Here is a 22,304-nt window from a genome sequence, read left to right on the forward strand (position 1 = left end):
TAGCATCTATGTTCATCAAAGATATTGGCCTGTAGTTCTCTCTCTTTGTTGGGTCTTTACCTGGCTTGGGTATCAATGTGATGTTGGCTTCGTAAAATGATTTGGGGAGAGTTCCATCGTTTTCAATCGCCTGGAATACCTTCAGTAGGATTGGTATCAGCTCCTCCTTCAATGTCTTGTAGAATTCTGCTGGAAAGCCATCTGGTCCAGGGCTTTTTTTTGTAGGTAGTTTTCTTATTACTTAGTCAATTTCCTTGATTGTTATTGGTCTATTTAGGGTCTCAATTTCTTCTTGTTTCAACCTAGGCAGGTTGTGTGATGACAGAAAGTCCTCCATTTCCGAAAGGTTTTCAAGTTTGTTTCCATACAAGTGTACATAGTCTCTAATGATCTTTTGTATTTCTTCAGGATCAAATGTGACTTTTGTGTTTCTGATTGTGTTTATTTGAGCTTTCTCTCTCTTTTTCTTGGTCAGTCTAGCTAGGGGACCATCTATCTTGTTTATCCTTTCGAAGAACCAGCTTTTTGTTTCATTGATTTTGTGTATTATCTTTTTGTCTTCTATGTCCTGGATTTGGGCTTTTATTTTGGTGATCTGGATTCTTCTGCTGAAATTAGGGTTTTTGTGCTCTTGCTTTTCCAGTTTCCTTAGGTGGCTTGTTAGGCTGTTAATTTGTGATCTTTCCATTTTCTTCATGTGCATTTGTAGGGACATAAATTCCGCTCTTACTACAGCTTTCATGGCGTTCCAGAGATTTTGGTAAGATGTTTCTTCATTTTCATTTGTTTCCAGGTATCTTTTGATCTCTGTTTTGACTTCATCATTGACCCAGGAGTTCTTTAGCATCATGCTGTTTAGTGTCCATATTTTTGTGGGTTTCTGGGGGACCCTGTTGGTGTTAATGTTTATTTTTATTCCACTGTGGTCCGAGAAGGTGCACGGTAAAATTTCAGTCCTTTTAAATTTGCTTATGCTTGATTTATGACCAAGTATGCTGTCGATCTTAGAATACGTTCCATGCAGTGATGAGCAGAATGTGTATTTTGTGGTCTTTGGATGGAGGGTTCTGTAGGTATCAATTAAGTCCATTTGATCAAGGGTCACATTGAGGTTTCGGATCTTGTTGCTAATTTTTTGTCCTGATGATCTGTCTAGGGTTGTGAGTGGGTTATTAAAGTGCCCAGCTATGATGGTACTTGAGTCAATGTCTTTCTTAGTTTACCTAGGAGCTGCTTTATGAAAGTTGGTGCTCCTATGTCGGTGCATATATGTTTAGGATGGATATTTCTTGTTGATGGATTGAATCTTTTATCATTATGTAGTGATCTTTCGTATTTTTTTAATTTTGATAGCTTAAAGGGTATTTTGTCTGAGATTAAGATCACTACTCCTTTTTTGTGTGTTCCATTTGCCTGAAAATATGTTTCCCATCCTATTACTTTGAGTCTTTGAGTGTCCTTTCTAGTGAGGTGAGTCTCTTGAAGGCAATAGATTGTTGCCTGGTGATATTTTATCCATTTTGCATTCTATGTCCTTTCATTGGTGCATTTAGTCCGTTCACATTCAAACTAATTATTGAAATGTGGGAGTTGATCCCTATCATAATGTTCTTACAGAGTTGTTGTTCTTCCTGTTTGTGTGTTCTTTCTTTTGGTTTTAGAGTTGGATCATGTGTGTTTTTAATCTTTTGCCTGTACTCTTGTGAAGAACATTGTTGTTCTTTTTTCCTTTTCTTCTGAGTTCAATACTTTCTTAAGTGTTTCTTGTAGAGGTGGTCTGGTGGCAGCATAGGTTCTTAGGGATTGGATATCTGGGAAAGATTTTAATTCTCCCTCACTGATGAAGCTTAGCTTGGCTGGGTAGATTATTCTCGGTTGAGATTGTTTATCTTTTAGAACTTTGAAAACAGGGCTCCAAGCTCTCCTAGACTGGAGGCTTTCTGTAGATAAATCTGTTGCTATTCTAATTGGTCTTCCCTGGTAGGTAGTCTGACCTTTTTGTCTTGCAGCCTTTAGGATTTTTTCTTTTATACCTACTTTGTTGAGGTGAATTATTATGTGTCTGGGAGTTGGTCTTCTCATTTGTTGTCTTGCAGGGGTTCTCTGAATCTCTTGTGTTTGAATTTTTTCATCACTTATGAGATGGAGGAAGTGTTCTTGAATGATTTCATGAAGTGTTTGTTCCAGTGTGGCCTCTGTTTCTGTCTCTGCCTCAGGAAGGCCAATTACTCTTAGATTTGGTTCCTTGAAGTGATCATTCATCTCTTGACAGTTTTGAAGTGTCTTTTTGAGCTTCTTTTCTATGTTTTTGACAGTTTGGGTTAGTTCTGTGTTTTGGTCTTCAAGCTCTGAGATTCTTTCTTCTACTTGGCTAATTCTGCTTTCCATGCTTATTAGGTTGTTATTTATTTCCATCACAATATTCTTTACTGCTGTTATTTCTGACATCAGCTCCTTCCTATTTTCCTCTTGTCTCTCCTCAATTTTTTCAATTCTCTCTATTAATGTCTTGATGTCTGGGTTCATTGCATGTGACCAGTCATTCTGAGGGCTCTTCATTGTTTGTGTTCCAGAGTCTGTTTTCTCAGTGTCTCACCTCCCAGGGATCTGTGTGAGACCTATATTCTTCTTTTGGTTTTTCTTCATTTGTGTGGTTTTTTTCCCTCCCTACTTTTTCCTTCCCTCCATGTCACTATTTTCTTTAATTGTGTTATTCAGGGGTAGAGGGGTTGCTTTTACTTCTGTTTGTTCAATCTCCTATTCTTCTTTATGTATGCCCTGTTACTTTGTTCAATTCTGGAGTTGCACTGTAGGTGGGGGTGGTCCTTTTTTGCAGTTTTGAGATTTACTTAAGGGGGAAGCTGTGATTCAAAATCTATCTGCAGGTACTGGTATCCACCAACAGGTACATGGATAATCTGAAACCCACTTCCCACTGCCTTGGAGTCTGTCCATGCAGTGGGGCTGTAGGTTTACTTCCTGAAATAAAATGAGATTAGTAGAGGGACGAGAATGGAGCAGATAGTGGGGGAAAGAGGGGGTGGAGCGAGAGAGGAGTAAGGCGGGAAACAGACGAGTGTACCAACAAATGGAGAGCGAGACCTAAACTGAAACAGATAAAAACAATAGACCACGGCTACAGACTAATGAACTCCCATACAAAAAAACTAAAACCTACAATGATGCTAACATACAAGCTAACCAACCACCTTATTGGTGTGCTGTTCCTCTATACAAAGATATGGCTTACAGAGAGGAGAAAAAAGAAGAAAAGGAAGAGAAAAAAAAGGAACAAAACAGTAGGAATAGAATCAAGTCATTAAACTAACAGAACAAATTAAGCACAGTGTTTTCGTTGAAACTTTTTGTTTTAGTCCAATGTCCTGTCAGCTCTAATTTCTTGCTGTCTTCTCAAGCTGGTAAATTAGTTCACAGTTGGGGTCAGTTGCCCCTGGCTTGCTGTGAAGGATAATGCAGATCACCCTCAGTTCACCACTCAAATCTGACCTGTGTCTGTTTTTTCACGTTTGTTTTTCCCATTTCAGTGTTGTTCTCTTGAACCGCCAGCATGTGGTGCTATCTCAGCTGCTCGCACCAGAAGTGGTGCAGCTGGACAGAAGCTGGGCAGAGGCTGGAGATGGAAGCCTGCCTCAGGGCACACGGGAGGAGACCCACGGCCGGCAGGATGTCAAGGTGGCAGCAGAGGTGGCAGCAATCCCAGTAGATCTTGCCTGCAGGGGCTTCAAGGACTGAAGTCCTGGATCACCTCAGGCACGGGTGGTGTGATGCGCTATGGCTGCCATGGAGGCCATAGCGGCGCCAGCGGCTGCTGTGTCTGTGGCTGCAGTGGCTGTCCAGACTGCTGCAATGCCCCAGTGGTGGCAATGGACAAGCTCTCTGTGAAGAGCAGGCTGCCGACATTGGGATCCACAGCCCCTGGGGAGAGAGCCAGAGATCCTCTGCGTTCTTCTTTGCAGAGGGTCTCATAGACCCGGCTACCCCATCATCATCTTGCTGGAAGTCGCAACATTCTTATATCATCAAGAATGGGAGCATCAAGGCCAAAGAAATTCCATGTAAACTAAACCTTATCTTCCTAGTCACATCACCTACCCAATTAAATATCCTAGCACAAATCTTGTTGCCTTATCACATGTTCACAACTTAATATTCTTTGTTCAATTCAATATATAAGTAACTGACTTTATTTCTTCTCGTCTTCATTTTCTTATGAGGCCCCCATGCCACATAAAATTTGTGTTAAATAAATGTGTATGCTTTTTTCCTGTTAATCTGTTTTGCATCCATTTAATTCTTAGGCCCAGCCAGGACTCTAAGAAGATGGAGGTGGAGTTCTGCCATCCCTACAAAACACAGTATCAGAAAAATGTGAAGCAGTATGCAGAAAACAATACCTAGGGATAGATTTGTCTCTATTCTGTGTAATGCTATCAGTTTTTCCATTTGCATTTGGTTCACCTATCCGTTCTTTGTCATTCATTGGCTATCCTCTTGGATTCATTGATAACCCAGTGGTGGGCTGAAAACAGCACTCAAACTATTCTATCTCAGCCACTTCAACTTCTGTAGGTTTGTCCTGCTAGAGAGGCCTCAGAGCCACTACCACCTGGGGCTCTTTCTGATCCATTTGCAGGGAAAGAAAATCCCTTTGACATTCTATTTTCTCTTTAACCCTGAAATGTGATTTTTTTTTTTTTTTTTTTTTACCTTCCTGGTTAGAAACATAAAAAGGTTTTAGGGTAAAAAAATGCTATGCTATTGTTATTCACCCATGTAACTGCTAAGTTTTTTTTTAACTTTCCTGCTCTCCTAATAGCTCCATGATTTTGAATCTCTCATCAATGAAATCTGAGTAGCCTTCTTCATTATGTTTGTTAGTTTTTGTTTTCTTTTTCCTCTCGATGGGATACAACAGATGTAACATGAGGAGAAAACAGACAATTCTCAGATATTCTTGGAGACCTATTGTAGCTTCAATTCAGTAGACCACAGCAGAAAGCTGTAGGTGATGTGGTAGTAACTTCAAGTCAAATCTTCTGACTTCTATTTTATAATATCAACAAAATAATTTTCCTTCTTAACCTTAGGAAAGAGATTCCAACATTCATAAACTTATATTTCTATTTTGAAGTTACAGACTTTTATAAAATTCAAATGTTCTTGGTCATTTCCTTTAGCAACAGTTCGCACGCAGGATAAGATGGAAGCTAATTGTGAAGCATGTAGTTTCTAAAGGAGCTCCTTCACATACCTCTTTTTAAAATTTGATCAAAGCTTATAAAGTTGCTAAACAGATTGATGGTAGTTTTAATGTGTCCACTAAAACGTTGGTTCATGTTAGTTTTTGTATTAAGAAAAAATGATTTTCTAATAACCCTCATAAAAGTAATTGCTGATTCTAAAAAAGTCATTATCTTCAAAAATGCTAATAAATAATACAATTTTTCTCAGTAAAGTTTCTAAGCAGTATTCAGTATGCCTTTCTCATTTTTCATCTATTCTCTACACTGATGAATGTATTTTATTTTTGTTTCATTATTTTTTAAGACAATTTTTGGAGAGCAGTTTTAGGCTCACAGTAAAATTGGGTGAAAAGTACAGAGATATTCCATATACCATCTGCCCCCACATATGCACAGTGTCCCCCGTTATCAAGATACCCCATCAGAATGATACATTCCATTCATTATATTTGGTGAATTTCCATTGACACATCATTCCAAAGTTCTCAGTCATTTCCTTTAGCAACGGTTCACACACAGGATAAGAGGGAAGCTAATTGTGATGCATGGAATTTCTAAAGGAGTTCCTTCTCATAGATTCCATAATTTACATTAGGCTTCATTCTTAGTATTGTATATTCTATGGATTTGGACTGATGAATACTGACATGTATCTACTGTTACAGTTTATTTTGCTTTTACACAGTCTGTAATATTTATTAATTGATAAAAATAAAAAGTTATATACAATCTAATCACAGATTAAATTTTCTTTTCTTTTTGAGACAAGATCTCACTTAGGTATCCAGGCTAGTGGTGCAGTCATAGCTTACTGTAACCTTGAACTTTTGAGGCAAAACACTCCTACCACCTCAGCCTCCTGAGTAGCTAGGACTACAGGTGCACACCACCATGTCCAGCTAATTTTTTAAAATTGTTTTGTAGAAACAGTGTTTCATTTTTTTGCCCAGGTTGGTCTCGAACTCCTGACCTCAAGCAATACTCCAGCCTTGGCCTCCCAAAATGCTGGGATTATAGGTGTGAGCCACCACAACTAGTCCAAACTAAATTCTTAAGTTTTTCTGTCTCAAGTCTTTCTACTCTGCTGCATTGAGTCTAACCATTCTTAAAACAGTACCACAGTTTGAATTATTGCAATATAAAATATCTGGTGAGGCAAATGCCTTTTCCACTGTGTCACCCACCCCTCCTTACTGGTGGAGTCCTTGCTGACACTATTACCTGGTTCTCTTCTCTTTGGGAGAGAATAGGATTTACAACCAAGCACCTCCAGTTGGATGGCAACATATGACTTGTTCTGGCCATGTCTCATGAGCTGATAAGTACTATTCCCAGTCCAGAACTCATAATCATCAATTTAAGACCCTCTAAAGTTCTCTTTTATCTGCTACAGTACTTGCCAGCATCAGAGATGGAGGTTGCTACCTCAGCCTGAAGCTCAGAGTAGGAAAACAATAAGAAGGCAACTGCAATGGACACAGCATTCAAAATAAAGCTTTGTAATTTTAAGCCAATGACATGGGTGGAGGAGGGAAGGGTTGTTACTGCATCCTGAGTTGATTCTTACTAAAATGCAGTAAAATGATTGATGGTTTCAAAAACTGCTCAAAATCTCATTACAATTTTAGTTGCAATTGCATTAAATCTGAAGATTCATTTTGGGACAATCGACATTTTTAAAATATTGAATCCTTCTGTCCAAGAATGTGAGATGACTCCCTATTTACTCATGTCTTTATTATTCTGAATAAGGTTGCATAGATTTCATACAGAAATTTTAAGCTAGGAGCTAGGCTATATTCTTACTTCTTATTTATACTTGTTGTCATATCATGAGGATTTTTCACTATCTTTCAACTGGACACCCTACTGAAATTTCCCTGTAGTACTAATAGCTTTGAATTGAGCCTGTTAAGTTAAATTTCCTAAGTAAAAAATGAATGGTGCTACATAAAGGTAATTCTCTCTCTCTTTCTCTCTCTCTCTCTCTCTCTCTCTCTCTCTCTCTCTGTTGTTAATGAATGCCTCTTATTCTATTTCATATCTTATTGTTTTAGATGAAAATTCCAGAAGAAAATGGACACAACATAAATTTTTAATATTTTTATTTCAACAGGTTTGGGGATACAAATAGGTTTGGTATGGGCTTTAGATGTACCCACCACTCCCACCTGTACACATTGTACTTGACAGGTGATTTTTTTTGGTCCTTCTACCTCTTTCCCCTTCCCGCTTCTGAGTCTCCAGTGTCCATTATACCATTCTCTATGTCTTTGTGCATTCTTGGTTTAGCACTCACTTATAAGTGAGGCCATGTGGTGTTTGGTTTTCTGTTCCTGAGTTAGTTCACTTAGGGTAATGTTTTTCAATTCCATCCAAGTTGCTGTAAAAGACATTATTTCATCCTTTTTGATAGCTGATTAGTGTTCCATACTGTATACATATCACATTTTCATTATCCACTGATCAGTTAATGGGCATTTAATTCCATCTTTGCAATTGTGAATTGTGCCGTGATGAACATGTGGGTGCAGGTGTCTTTGTTATATAACGACCTATCTTCCTTTGGGTAAATACCTAGTAGTGGAATTGTTGGATCAAATAATAGATCTCCTTTTAGTTGCTTGAGAAATCTCCACACCACTTTCCATAGAGACTGTACTGATTTACACTCCCAGTATATGTGTTCCTTTTTCTCTGCATCCACACCAGCATCTATTGTTTTTTGCATTTTGAATAATGACCATTCTGACTGGTGTAAGGTGATATCTCATTATGATTGTAATTTGCAATTCCCTGATGATGAGGGATGTTGAGTATTTTTTCATATGTTTTTTGGCTGTTTGTATATCTTCTTTTGAGAGATGTCTGTTCATATCATTTGCCCACTTTTTAATGAAGTTATTTACTTTTTTCTTGCTGATTTGTTTGCGTTCTTTGTAGATTCTGGATATTAGTCCTTTGTCAGATACATAGCTTACAAATAACTTTTCGAATTCCACAGGCTGCTTATTTGCTCTGTTGATTATTTACTTTGCTGTGCAGAAGCTTTTAGTTTAAATTAAATCCCAATTGTTTATTTATTTACATATTCATTTTTGCTGCATTTGCTTTTGGTGTTGTAGCCATAAATTATTTGCCTAGGCTGATGTCCAGAATAATTTTTCCTAGATTATCCTCTAGGATTTTTATGATTTCAGGTCTGACATTTAAGTCTTTAATTCATCTTGAGTTATTTTTGTATAAGGGGAGAGATAGAGATCAAGTTTTATTTTTCTGCATGTAGCTATCTAATTTTTCCAGCACTGTTTGTTGAATAGGGTGCCCTTTCCCCTGTGTGTGTTTTTAACTGCTTTGTCAAAGATCAGTTGGTTGTAGGCATTTGGGTTTATATCTAGATTCTCTATTCTGTTCTTTTGGTCCATATGTCTGCTTTTGTCCCACTGCCATGCTGTTTTGATTACTACAGCCTTGTGGTATAATTTGAAATCAGGTAATATAATGCCTCCAGGTTTGTTCATTTGACTATTCTGTTTCTTTTTTGGTTCCATATGAATTTTGGGACTTTTATTTTCTAATTCTGTGGAAGATGACATTGGTAGTTTGATAGAAATTGCATTGAATTTATAGATTACTTTGCATAATATGTTCATTTTAACAATGTTGATTCTTCCAATCCATGAGCATGGACTGTTTCTTCATTTGCTTGTGTCCTCTACAATTTCTTTCATGAGGATTTTGTAGTTTTCTTTGTAGAGATCTCTCACCTCCTTGGTTAAATATATTTCTTGGTATTTTAGCTTTTTGGCTGTTATTGTCAAAGACATTGAGTTCTTGATTTGATTCTCAACTCAGTTGCTATTGGTGTATAGTAGTGTTACTGATTTGTGTGTGTTGATTTTATATTCTAAAACTCTATAAAATTTATTTATTAAGTCCAGGAATATTCTGGTCAGCATACAGAGATAGTTTGATTTCTTCTTTTCCAATCAGCATACGCTTTATTTCTTTTTCCTGCCTGATTGCTCTGGCTATGACTTCCAGTACTATGTTGAATAGATATGGTGAAAGTGGGCATCTTGTCGGGCTCGGTGGCTCAGCCTGTAATCCCGCACCTTTGGGAGACTGAGGTGAGTGGATTGCCTGAGCTCGTGGGTTTGAGACTCACCTGGGCAGCGAGACTTCATCTCTACAATAAATCAAAAAATCAGCCTAGTGTGGTAGTGCATACCTGTAATTCCAGCTACTTGGAAGGCTGAGGTGGAAGGATCGCCGGAGCCGAGCAGGTCAAGGCTGCAGTGGCCGGGAGTAGCCACTGCACTCCAGTCTGGGCGACAGAGTGAGACTTCAACCCCCCCCCAAAAAAAAGAAAGTGGGCATCTTTGCCTTGCTCCAGTACTGAGGGAGAATGTGTTCAACTTTTCTATATTCAGATGACTTTGACTGTGGGTTTGTCATATATGGTTTTTATTATTTTGAGAGATGCTCCCTCTATGCCTGTTTTGTTTTTATCATGAAAGGTTATTGGGTTTTATCAAAAGCTTTCTCTGAGACTATTGAAACAGTAATATAATTTTTGTTTTTAATTCTGTTTATGTAGTGGATCACATTCATTAACTTGCATGTGTTGAACCACCCTTGTATCACTGGGATAAAACCCACTGGGTCATGGTGTATTTTTTTTATTATTTTATGTGCTGTTAAATTCAGTTGCTAATATTTTGTTACAGATTTTCGTGGCTTTATTTAAAAATATATATTGGTCTGTAGTTTTCCATTTTTGCTGTGCCATTTCCTGACTTTGGCATCAGAGTGATACTGGTCTTGTAGAATGAGTTAGGGAGGATTCCTGCCTCTTCAATCTTGTGGAATAGCTTCAGTAAAATTGGTACCAATTCTTCTTTGAAGGTCTGGTAAAATTCACCTATGAGTTCATCAGATCCTGGATTTTGTTTGTTTGTTTGGAGACTTCCAATTAATGTTTCAATCTTGTTATTAATTATTGGTCTGTTCAGAGTTTCTATTTCTTCCTGATTCAAAGTTGGGGAGTTGTATGTTTCCAAGAATTTGTCAGTTTTCTCTAGATTGTCTAGTTTGTGTGCATAGAGGTATTCATAAAAGTCTGGGATGATCATTTGAATTTTCATTGTATCAGTTATGTCTCCTTTTCATTTCTGATTAAGTGAATTTGAATCTTCTTTCTTCATTTCTTAATTAATCTAGTTAGTAGTCTATCAATTTTGTTTATCTTTTCAAAGAACCCAATTTTGTTTCCTTGACCTTTGTGCTTTTTTTATTTTTCATTTCAATTTCATTTAGCTCTTCTATGATCGTTGTTTATTTTCTTCTGCTAGCTTTGGGTATGGTTTCTTCATGTTTTTCAAGTTCCTCGAGTTGTGATGTTGATATGTGATCTTTCAGTCTTATTAATGTAGGCATCAAGTACTATAAGCACAGCTTTGGTTATATCCAAGCTTTCTATAAGCACAGCATTGGTTATATCCAAGAAGTTTTGATAACTTATTTTATTGCTGTCATTCATCTTGAGAAATTTTTTAATTTCCATTTTAATTTCATTGTTGATCCAAAAATCTTTCAGGAAGAGGTTATTTAATTTTCATGTTTTTGTTTGGTTTTACAAGCTCTTCTTAGAGTTAATTTCTCATTTTATTCCACTGTGGTCTGAGGTAATTGATATGATTTTGATTTTTTTAAAATGTATTGAGACTAATGTATGGCCTATTATATATGGTCTATCTTGGAGAATGTTTCATGCAATGATGAGAAAAAAGTATATTCTGTGGCTTTGGAATAGAATATTCTGTAGCTCTAGTTCCACCTACACTAGAGTTCAGTTTAATTCCAGTGTCTCTTTTTTGACCTTTTGCCTTGATGATCTGTCTACTGCTATCAGTATAGTGTTTAAGTCACCCACTCTTATTGTATTGCTGTTTATCTCTTTTTTAAGATCTAGTAGAATTTGTTTTATAAAGGTCGGGGCTCTAGTATTAGGCATATAGATATTTTAAATTGTTATATCTTCTTATTGGACCATAGTTTATCATCATATGATGACCACATTTGTCCTTTTGAAACTGTTGTTAAAGTCTGTGTTATATGACATGAGAACAACTATTCCTGCTCATTTTTAGCATTCCATTTGCATGGAGTATTTCCCCCACCCCTATACCTTGAGTCCATAGGAGTCTTTGTGAGTTAAGCGGGTCTCCTGAAGGCAGCAGATATTTGTTGTTGGTGTTGTTTTATCTATTCTGCATTTTTTATTCATCTTTTTAGTGGAACATTGTGAGCATCTATGTTTAGAGTTAATAATGATATGCAAAATACTATTCCATTCACCATACTGGTTGTTATTTGGTTGCTTTATTCATTTATATTCTCTGTTGTGATAGTGTTCCATAAGGCTTGTGAGCGTCATGGTTTCCAGCATTTTTCTACTGGTGTATTTTAACCTTTTGCTTCACTATTTACCACTCCTTTGAATATTTCTTGTAGGGTCAGTCTAGTGGTGAAAAATTCCATCAGCATGTACTTGTCTGAGAAAGACTTAATTTATCTTTCATTTATGAAACTTAGTTTTGTGGACTACAAAATCCTTGGTAGACTATTATTCTATTTAAGGAGATTGAAGACAGGGCCCCAATCCATTCTGGCTTTAGGGTTTTTTCTGAGAAGTCTGCTATTCAGCTGATAGGCTTACCTTTATAAGTTATTTGATGCTTTTATCTCACTGCTCTTAAAATTCTTTCCTTCACATTAGCTTTGCCTAACTGGTTGATTATATACTTTGAGGATGATCTTTTTGCAATGACTCTTCTGGTAATTATTTGGGCTTCTTATATCTGGATGTTTAAATCTCTGGTAAGGCCAAGGAAGTTTTCCTCTATTATTCCTTCAAATAGATTTTCCAAACCTGTTCCTTTTTCTTCTTTCTCAGAAACACCTATGATTCTTATATTTAGACATTTAAATGATCCCACAGTTCTTGGAGACTTTCTTCCATTCCCTTGATTCTTTTTTTCTTGTCTTCTGATTAGATTAATTCAAAAGCCTTGTCTTTCAGTTCTGAGATTCTTTCTCTACTTGTTCTAGTCTACTGTTAAATTTTTCAACTACATTATGTAATTCCCTAAATAACTCTTTCATTTTCAGAATTTCAGCTTGGTTTTCATTTTATTTTATTTTTTTAAGATGTCTATCTCTTTGGAGAATTTTTCACTCATGTCCTGAATAGTAATTTTTTTTTATTTCTTTATGTTGGTTTTCAATATTTTCCTGAAGTTCATTGGTCAATTTTATAATCAATCTTTTAAATTCTATGTCTGGAATTTCAAAAAATTTATTTTAGTTAGGGTTCATGGTTGAAGAGTTGGTATGGTCTTTGGAGGTGCTGAAGAACTCTGTTTTTTCATATAGTCAGAATGATTTTTCTGGTTAACTCCCATTTGGGTAAACTATTTCTTCTTATCTGAGGTTGGAAGAGGGCTGGCATAGGCACTGGAGGGTTCCCTTGGTTCTATATAGCCTTGGTGTGGTGAGTTTCCCAGTTGCTAGCTGTGGTAGTCCTGTACTGGGTACCTGCACTGGCTCAGGGCAACCCAACTAGCTGGAGTGACTGGTTCACAGCATCCTGAGTGGTCAGAGTGGCTTCAAAAGTGGTGTTAGCTGGGGTTTGGGGTCAGGCTTTCCCCAAAGCTGAGGCAGTAAATCTGATTTGGTGGGCTGTAATGTAGACCTCCAGCAAGAAAGTAGCACTTGTGGGAGAACTCTGGCTGTAATGCTGGTTATGGACTTTCTCCTTGGTGTGTGTTGCTCCAAGAAAGTGCCCAGATTACCCAAGTTCTCTGTATGTTTTGAGTCTTTGAGGGAAGTATGTGGGGTGGAGGAAGGAACTTGAGCACCCCACAAGAGTGCACTCTTTGCTACCTCAGTGGGGATTAGAAGGGAGTCCCAGGCTGCTGGAGTAATTGTGTTGCACAGTAATTGTGTTGTACAGGGCCAGAAACAAGGGGTGTGAGAGGTCGTTATGGAAATGAGTCCCACCTTGGCCTCAGGCAGTTTGCCTTGGGAACATCAAAGTGCAGCTAACTGGCCTCTGGACCTCAGGACCTCAGGTGTTCTCACAGCAACCCACTCCAGACAAGAATCATCTGCATTTGAGGAGTTCACCCTTGGGTCTTGTTTCTCCCCAGGCCAGCTAGAAAGCAGCCACACTGTCAGCAAGTGTTGAGTTCCTGGGAAATGGCTGATGCTGCTCGATTTTCTCTTTTCTTGCCCCACTCCTTGTGGGCTCTGGCAGAGCACAGCTGTGGGAAAGGCAATTTCCCATGAGGGACTGGAGTCTTGGAAGGCTCAGTGGGCCTGCCAAGTCTGCAGCAGGAGCACAGAGCTTCTGAATTCTCACTCACCTCTCCCACCTCATTCAGAGGCTGTTGGTAGACTGTGATGGTGCAGGCAAGAATCTGGCTAATTTCAACCCAGGTCAACAGATTTTTCTCTTCTTTGCACTCTGGTTATTATCACCTTTTAAAATAGTTACGGGGCATGCTGCTGGTCTCGTTCCTCCCTGGGTGCTGAGGAAGCTCCATCTTGTTTTGCTCCATGGAAGAAGCACACTCTGCCTCACATTGGTCATCTGAATCCTTCTGCTGTGAATGTGAATTTTTTTCTCTTGTCATTTTCAGAGGTCAGCAAGATTTTTCTGTAAAAAGCAAGATAGTAGTAAGTATTTTTAGCTTTGTCAGTCATGCCATCTCTGTCACAGCTACTCAACACACTATTGTAGAATAAAAGCAGCCACAAACAATAAATAAAAAGTGGGCATTGCTGGGTTTGACTCATGGATTGTGATCTATTGGACCCTGTTCTATTTTATTGATAAAACTTTTAATGTTTTGCCATTACTATAATTTTAGTTATTGGTTTCTTTATTTTTTTAAACAACTAATTTTTTAATTTTACACTAAAATGCTTTTCTTTCCTTCCTTCCTTCCTTCCTTCTTTCCTTCTTTCTTTCTTTCTTTCTTTCTTTCTTTCTTTTTTGGTAATTCCTTTTCACATCTACCAAGATTATCACATTTTAAGCGTCCTTTACATAGTAATTGCATTAATAGATTCTAAATTTCTCTAAAATGTTCTACATATTTTCTAATATTGAATCATTCTTACATCCTTACATTGAATTTTACTTAGTGCTTTTTTTATATATTTCTGTATTTTATTAAACAAATATTAATTGGATACTCATGATATACTACGCACTCTTCTAGAAGTAATGGATACAGCATTCAACAAAACTGACAAACATCTCAGTCTCATGGAGCTGATATTATAGTGGGAGGAAAAGATAATAATAAAGAAACAAATAAGTCAGGTGAAGGATATTAAAGCAGAGATCAAGAGTGACAGGACAGGGTCACTATTTTAGAAATGGGACAAAGGAAACCCTCTCTGATCAGGTGACATTTGAGCAGAGACTTTAAGGAAGGTAGAACACAGTCAAGTAAACTAAATAAGTAACTGGAAGTAGTATATGAACGGTTCAGAATAGGAAATGAATAGGATGCTAGCAGAGCCCCTAATGTGGTGGGAGGAATAAGCAACAATTAACCTGGAAGGAAGCAACAATTAATCTGAGATCTTAAAGGAAAACTACATGAGTGTGATGGTTAATTTCATGTGTAAATTTGACTGGGTCACAGGGTGCCAGACATTTGGACAAATATTATTCTGGGTGTATCTCTGAGGATGTTTACTCTCATTCAAACGAGATTAACATTTGATTCAATAGGCTGAGTAAAGCAGACTTTTTCTCCCTAATGTAGGTAGGCCTCATTCAATCTGTTAAAGATCAGAATAGGATAAAAAGACAGGAAGATGGAGCTCTTCTTGCTTGACTCCCTTAAGCTGTGACATCAGACTTTTCCTGTCTTCAGACTTGAACTGAAACATTGGTTCTACTAATTCTCAGGCCTTTGTACTGGGACTGGAGTTATACCATCAGCTCTATTGGGTCTCTACAGTTCTTGGATCTTCTCAGCATCTGTGATCACATGAGCCAATTCCTTATAAATATTTTTCCATGTATACATAAATACACACACACACACATCCTATTGGTTTTGTTACCTGAAGAACCCTAACTGGTACAGTAAGTAGGAGAGAAAAAATGTTCCATAATAACATGTCTTATGACTCCAAAATTAGATGAAAAGGAGAGTTTCAAGCAAATGAAAGAAGTTCAATATGACTGAAGCATGGAACATGAAAAGAGAAGAGGACAAGAGATGAAGGGTGGAGCAGATGGGAAGGAAATGAGTTGTCATGGTCTTGAAAATTTTACAGGATGTGCACTGTGTCTGTGGGCAACAGAAAGTCATTGTACCTTTTAAGTAGCAAAGTCAAGTGACTAGTGAGGCTACCAGATCTCATAGCTCCAGTGGTCATAATCCCATTATATCCACTTATAGAATATATGAGCTGGTCCCCATGTAATCTGAAATGTGAAGACATTGAACTGGATTTTGTTATATAATGGGCAAAAAGAACACCTAGATGAATCTTAAGGATAAGTTGTTCAGGCTATAATATATGGCTCAATGTAAAAAGAAATTATAACATAATAAAATGGTAGTCCAAAGTCCTAACCACCATAGAGAAAGATATCATTCATCTACCCATCATGGCTGAAGCCCCTAAAACAAAAGACAGATTAGAAAGAGAAAAGCATAAAAATTTATTTAATATACATTTTACATGACAGAGGAGCATTCCTAAAGAAATGAAGACCCAAAGAAACAGGTAAACCTGAATATTTTATGCTAACTTTGATAAAGAGTGGAGAGTTGTGAAGAAATGTAATAGAGCAAAACCAGTGTGGAATCTAATGGTAATGAACTAGGGATGGGGAAGACTTAGAAAGATCTGTGTTCCAATTCTTCTCTCTCTTATATCTTCAGAGATAAGAATGTTCCTTTCTTCTGGGTATAGGGAAGGTGCCTCTCACATTACTTCAGGGGAGTAAAATGAGGGAGCGTCAAAGGCACTTCCTGATTCTGGTATTTTCATAAATTCCTTCAATTGGCATAGGACACTGGCAATGTCCTATGGCAGAGATTAAATATTTATTGAATTAAGGTTACAATGTTTTACTGGATGTATGAAAAAATCAATATTCTTTTTGGGATTTAAAATCTATATAGGCCAGCTGAGGTGGCTCAAACCTATAATCCCAGCACTTTGGGAGGCTGAGGTGGAGGGGATTGCCGGAACCCATGAGTCCAAGAACAGCCTGGGCAACTTGGCAAGACCTCATCGCTACAATAAATCAAAAAATTAGCCAGGCATGGCAGCATGTGCCTGTAGTTCTGGCTACTTGGAAGGCTGAAGCAGAAGGATTGCCATAGCCCAGCAGGTTGTTGCTGGGGTGGCAGTGAGCATGCTACTGCACTCCACCCTGGGCGATGGAGTGAGACTCCAACTCAAAAAAAAAAAAATCTATATAAATATATACAATTGTTAATTCAAATAAATAAATTATTTCACTCTATACCAGTCTTTTGGGTCCAACTGATCACATTTTTAACATCAAGTTTTGTTAAAGTAACCCAACACCACGATTTAAACAACTGATCCCCATCTTCCAAACTGTTAGGCTTTATATCACTCAATATTATATATTATATATTTTGGTACTGAAAGTTTCAGAATTCCTAATTTCACTTGCCTTGAATTTTTCATTTATACTAAATAACCTTTTTATCCCACTTAATACTTTTAGATTTTCATTTCATTTTGTGTTCAATTTTTTTTTGTTTTTTGAGTTGGAGTCTCACTCTGTCTCCCAGACTGGATTGCAGTGGCCACTCCCAGCCACTGCAGCCTCGACCTGCTGGGCTCCGGTGATCCTTCCACCTCAGCCTTCCAAGTAGCTGGAACTACAGGCACGCGCTACCATGCTGGCTAATTTTTTGATTTATTGTAGAGATGAGGTCTCACCAAGTTGCCCAGGTGAGTCTCGAACCCGTGGACTCAGGCAATCCACTCACCTCAGCCTCCCAAAGGCACAGGATTGCAGGCTGAGCCACCGAGCCCGGCTCATTTTGTGTTCTATTAACATAAACTTTGGGGGGTTTGTTGTTGTTGTTTCATTTTTCTGAATACCATTTTTTCGTCCCATTATTTTTAGCTTTTTTTGTGTCATATTGTTTTAGGTGTCTCTCCTATGAATAGGTATGTAGTTGAAATTTGCCTTGTTCACCAATCTGAGAATTATAACTTCTGATAAGAAGTTTAACCTATTTATATTCTTAGTGGGACAATTAGTATATCTGGTCACATCATCATAGTATTATATGCTTTCTATTTTGTGAGTGTCTGTTTGAATCTTTGAAGGCTGATCTAACAAAATACCACAGACTAGGTGACTTACACTACAGATATTTATTCCTCATAGTTGTGGCGATTAGAAGTGCAAGACCAGGGTGATAGTATGGTTGGATTCTTAGTAAGGGCTCCCTTCCTGGCTTGCAAACGGCCACCTTCTCCCTGTTCCTCATATGGCAGAAAGAGAAAGCTCTGGTGTCTCTTTCTCTTCTTATAAAGGCACTAATCCCATCATGGGGCCCTCACCCTCCATAGCCTCATCTAATCCAATTACTTTCCAAAGGCCCCACTTCCTAATAACATAGTAATGGAGGTTAGGGCTTCAACATATGAATTTGAGGGGCGGTGCACAAACATTTAGCTCATGACAGCATCTATGTACTAGGTTCATCTTTCTAAATCAAGTTGCTTCTTCTACCTGGTCTCTACATTCCTTCTTTATGAATGACAAAGTATCTGCCTCACAGAAAAAAAGCCTTGCAGTGGAAAGTCCATGTCAGAGAAAAAAAGGTCTGCTTTAGCTGTCTTTTCCTGCTGACTTCTCTCTACAATTCCCAGCACCAGTGCTTCTGGAAGCTGTGGATCCTGGCAGTTATAGGAATATAAGGCACCAATGGCCATCCCTCCATGGCCTCCAATCCCTGCCACACACTGTCACTCTCACATACCCAGTTAAGGGGTTTATTCTAAGCCACCACTTAGGCTAACTTCCCATAATACTCAGCAGTGTGATGGAGCCAACTTGGGCAAGCTCGTAAAAGCTAAATCTGTGCAACCCCTCTCAGTTCTGCTTTGGTAGCTTGAAATTGGCCACAGCAGGTACATTTACACCACACACCAAATGCTCCAAATTAGGGCCTTATTTTTCCAGAAAGTCAGTTTGCCAGTTCACTCCTGCCAACACTTGCATTTTCTAAACAACAGGCAATATGACTTTATTCTTTGTCACTTCCTCTGTACTGTCTCAAAAATTCTTTAAACGTTGCAAGATGTTGATAGAACCAGTTTCTTACTTTCGGTGCTGATGCCATATTTTCCTGATCCTTAAGTTTCTTCGGTAATTTGACTTTGTTTCTGAATGCTGTACGGGGATGTGCCATTAAGATCATGTTACCGTCTATTTCAAAAGTCCTTGTGACATGTCTTCATTCTATTATCCATGCAAGGCATAGGCGAATTACGCAGATCCCTTTTGCTTCTTTAATTATCCCTGCTCAGCCAAATTGTACTTGCTTTGCCACTAATGATTCTAATTTAAACTGGGAATTGATGTTGACAAAACACAAGCTGTTTAGTTTTTGCAAAGGCTGATCAAATCTCCTATTGAAAACAGAGGCTTTACTAGATATTCATAATCCCCATTTATTAGAGAAACTTTCAGCTAATAGGTGGGGGAGTAGATAAGGCAAATCCTTAGGAAAATAGGAGGAGATTTGCAAGGTCATGGAAATATTACTACCATTATGTCACTGAGGTAAAATCTGAACCAAGTTCTCTGGTCACCCCTTGGGAAAATATGGCAAAATTATAATTAAATGTACAAGCCCTGCTGATGCCTTCCATTGTCAAAAATAAAACTTCACTTAAGGCAGCTTATCAAGGGAACTGAATATGGTTTGGAGCTTAGAAAGGAATATAGTTGGCATGTGAGAACAAAGAGATTATGGCAATTTTATAAATCAAGAAGAATTTATAGTGGGAAATAGGGAGCCATTGAAGGTTTCTAAGCAGGAAAACAATGCAATAAAAGTAGCAATTAAGGACAATTAGTCTGGCAGTATTAGGGCAAGATCTATCTTAAGTCTTTTATATAGAAACAAAGATAGAATTAGTAATGAGTTAAAAACTCAAAAAAGAAAGGGAGAGGGAAAAAAAGCATCAAACTTTTTCTACTTTTAGTAGGCAGTTAAGGTAACGCAGAGATTGGGAAGTATTCAAGGAAGTCTTGTGATGCTTTCTCAGTTCATTAAGTTAAATTACTTCTTTGCTCTCATTCGGCATTCATGAATGCTAAAACAAGTCCTATAACACCACACTGGGCATCTCCAGGCAGCCCAGGGACCTCTTGAAGGCTTCTTTTTATGCTGTTCCATGGTTGCAGAATGAGCACTGTTAGCCAACAGCCCACACGCCAGTTTGATCCTCCCATTGTCCCCTTTTCAGGAAGAGCTGAAATCTCATCCATTCTCATGAATATGAAGGAACAGGAGACTGTGTCTTCTGACTCATTCAGGAGTCACCAGACAACAGTGAAAATTCAACCAAGGATACCAAGATTACTTGAATCTCTTACAGGCTTAGCACATGAAGGAAATGGATTTTGCCAAATGCAGTGGTCGGAGTTCACCCATGGAACAGATTAAAAACTAAAAGACTACAGCCAAACCAGTGTTTCTCAAGAAGTCAATATTCCTGCCTGGAGTGCCTGTCCCAATTTTCTGCATCGTCTACCCTTCTGTCTAAGGCAACTAAGATCTCTGTTCACTAGTGAATCCTCCTCAGATTCTCCAGCTCACAGCAGTCCTTGACCTGAACTGTAATAGATTTTGACATTTAGCATCTAAAAGATATAACCATCTGGATGGTTATATCTTTTCATGTGCGAATTCTCTCTCCAACTAGATTATAAACTCCTTACAGACGGAAGTCCTGTCTTACTATGTTACTCATGTTCAGTAGCATAGGAAGGAGATGTTGAGGTTAAATTCACTCTCCACAGTTATGTTCACAATGGTGAAGCTGTTTTTATGTCTCCCAAGCTTCAAGCCCAGCCATTTATTCCTCACTCCCAGCAATGTCCTTAATTCTTCCTTTCCTAAAAAGAGATCATACAAGTTAAGTTCCAACAACTTCTTCACTTCATGAATTTTATTTTTCTTCCTTGCTTTTTCAGAAGAAGCCTTGTTCCTCACTGGCAAAGCTGATGTCTTTTTAAAAAATTGTTTCAAGAGTAGCCCTGTTCTTTAACCCCCAAGATCTTCAATCCACTCTCCTTTTGCTGCAAAATCCTGTCTGCACTGATGCTACAATTTTCTAGCGTTAGTATTCTCACTGTTTTCCCTAAAAGCACTTTTCCCCAAACCTCTTTGGAGAAACAGTATGTACTCACTACTTCCTCTCTTCTATTGTATATGAACTCTTTGACTTTCTCCAATCTCGGGTTGTTCTGTCGCCAATTAACTAAAGTTGCTCTGTCAAGATGTAAAGCTCAAGCTCAGGACTGGATTCCCATGTTTAACTCCCCTGGACATGGAAATACTTCAACCAGATTCCTCATCAAGGAGGACCTCCTATTCAGACATAGGAAGTGAGGTCAGTCTACCACTTGCAGCTGTCAGCTTCTTCAGAGCCTGCATCAGCTGAGCCACCTCACTAAGATCACACAACTCTCAGGTGGCCCACATATAGGGTTGCCAGATAAGCAATGGTCAGGTTTTATGTATTGCCTTTCTGGAAGGCAATGTTATTATTATACACATACACACTCGTTTATATGTATATATGTGTATATGTGTGTGTGTGTGTGTGTGTGTGTGTGTGTGTGTGTGTGTATGTATTTCCCATGTGATTCGGGATATACTCATATTTTAAAAGTATTTATTGTTTCTCTGCAACTTACATCTGGCAACTCTACCCACCCAATGACTGAGTGAAGTAAAAGTAGAAGGGCCAGGGCCTTCTAGCCACCCTCCCAAAAAAAGACAACTGTGTTGGGCAATATTCATTCCAGAAATCTGTGAAGAATTAGCAAACCCATGTCCAACTAGCATCACAGTTTGTCATTTTCTTTTGCACAACCCTGCTTTCTGTTTCCTCTTTGACAGGGGTAAGTCACTAGGCATTCTAAATGCCATTCTCTGACTCAGCATCTTCTTTCAGGTAGACCTACTCTGAGACATATCTCGATAGTAGGTTCCTTTTTAAATGTCCACAGAAATATAAGATAAAGAATAACATAATTTGAACTCTGGAAATCAGGGAAAGTGAACTAGAATGAGGCAATAACCAGGCATCCCTCTGGCCGAGGGGGAAAAGTATCCTGGGTAGCAAATGGTCCATATTCGTAGAAGAACAAAATACACTAAATAGAAGGAAACTGGGATAATCAGCATTAAAGCAAAGCAACATAGACTACGACTTTTTCCCTGACAAGTTGGTAAAATTTTTTTTTTAATCAATATTTTTTATTATGATGTTGTGGGGTCCAGTTAAGGGTTAGGTATACAAATATGTTTCATTCAGGCACCCTGTTGATAAGAGGTGTTTCCTCATCCCCAGACAGATGTTTGCTATCGTTAATCCCATCTCCCTCCTCCCCCATAGTTTCCCACTACTGTCACTCATTTTCTTATAGTATTACACTGGAAGTTCAAGGTCCATTATATGAGTAAGAGCATGTGATACTCCGATCTTTGCTTCTGTGAGAGGTCACTCAGTATTATAGACTCTAGTTCCATCCAGGTTGCTGTGAAATTCATGATTTTGTTCTTTTTTATGGCTGCATAGTATTCCATCGTGTATATGTACCACATTTTTTAATCCAGTCCTCTTTTGATGGGCAGCATGGTTGCTTCCAGGTTCTTGCTATTGTGAACAATGCTGTGATAAACATACGTGTGCAGGTATCTTTTTTAT

The sequence above is a fragment of the Carlito syrichta genome, unplaced genomic scaffold (genome assembly GCF_000164805.1).
Source record: "Carlito syrichta isolate Samal-C Ts95f unplaced genomic scaffold, Tarsius_syrichta-2.0.1 Scaffold288230, whole genome shotgun sequence".
NCBI classification, from domain to species: domain Eukaryota; kingdom Metazoa; phylum Chordata; class Mammalia; order Primates; family Tarsiidae; genus Carlito; species Carlito syrichta.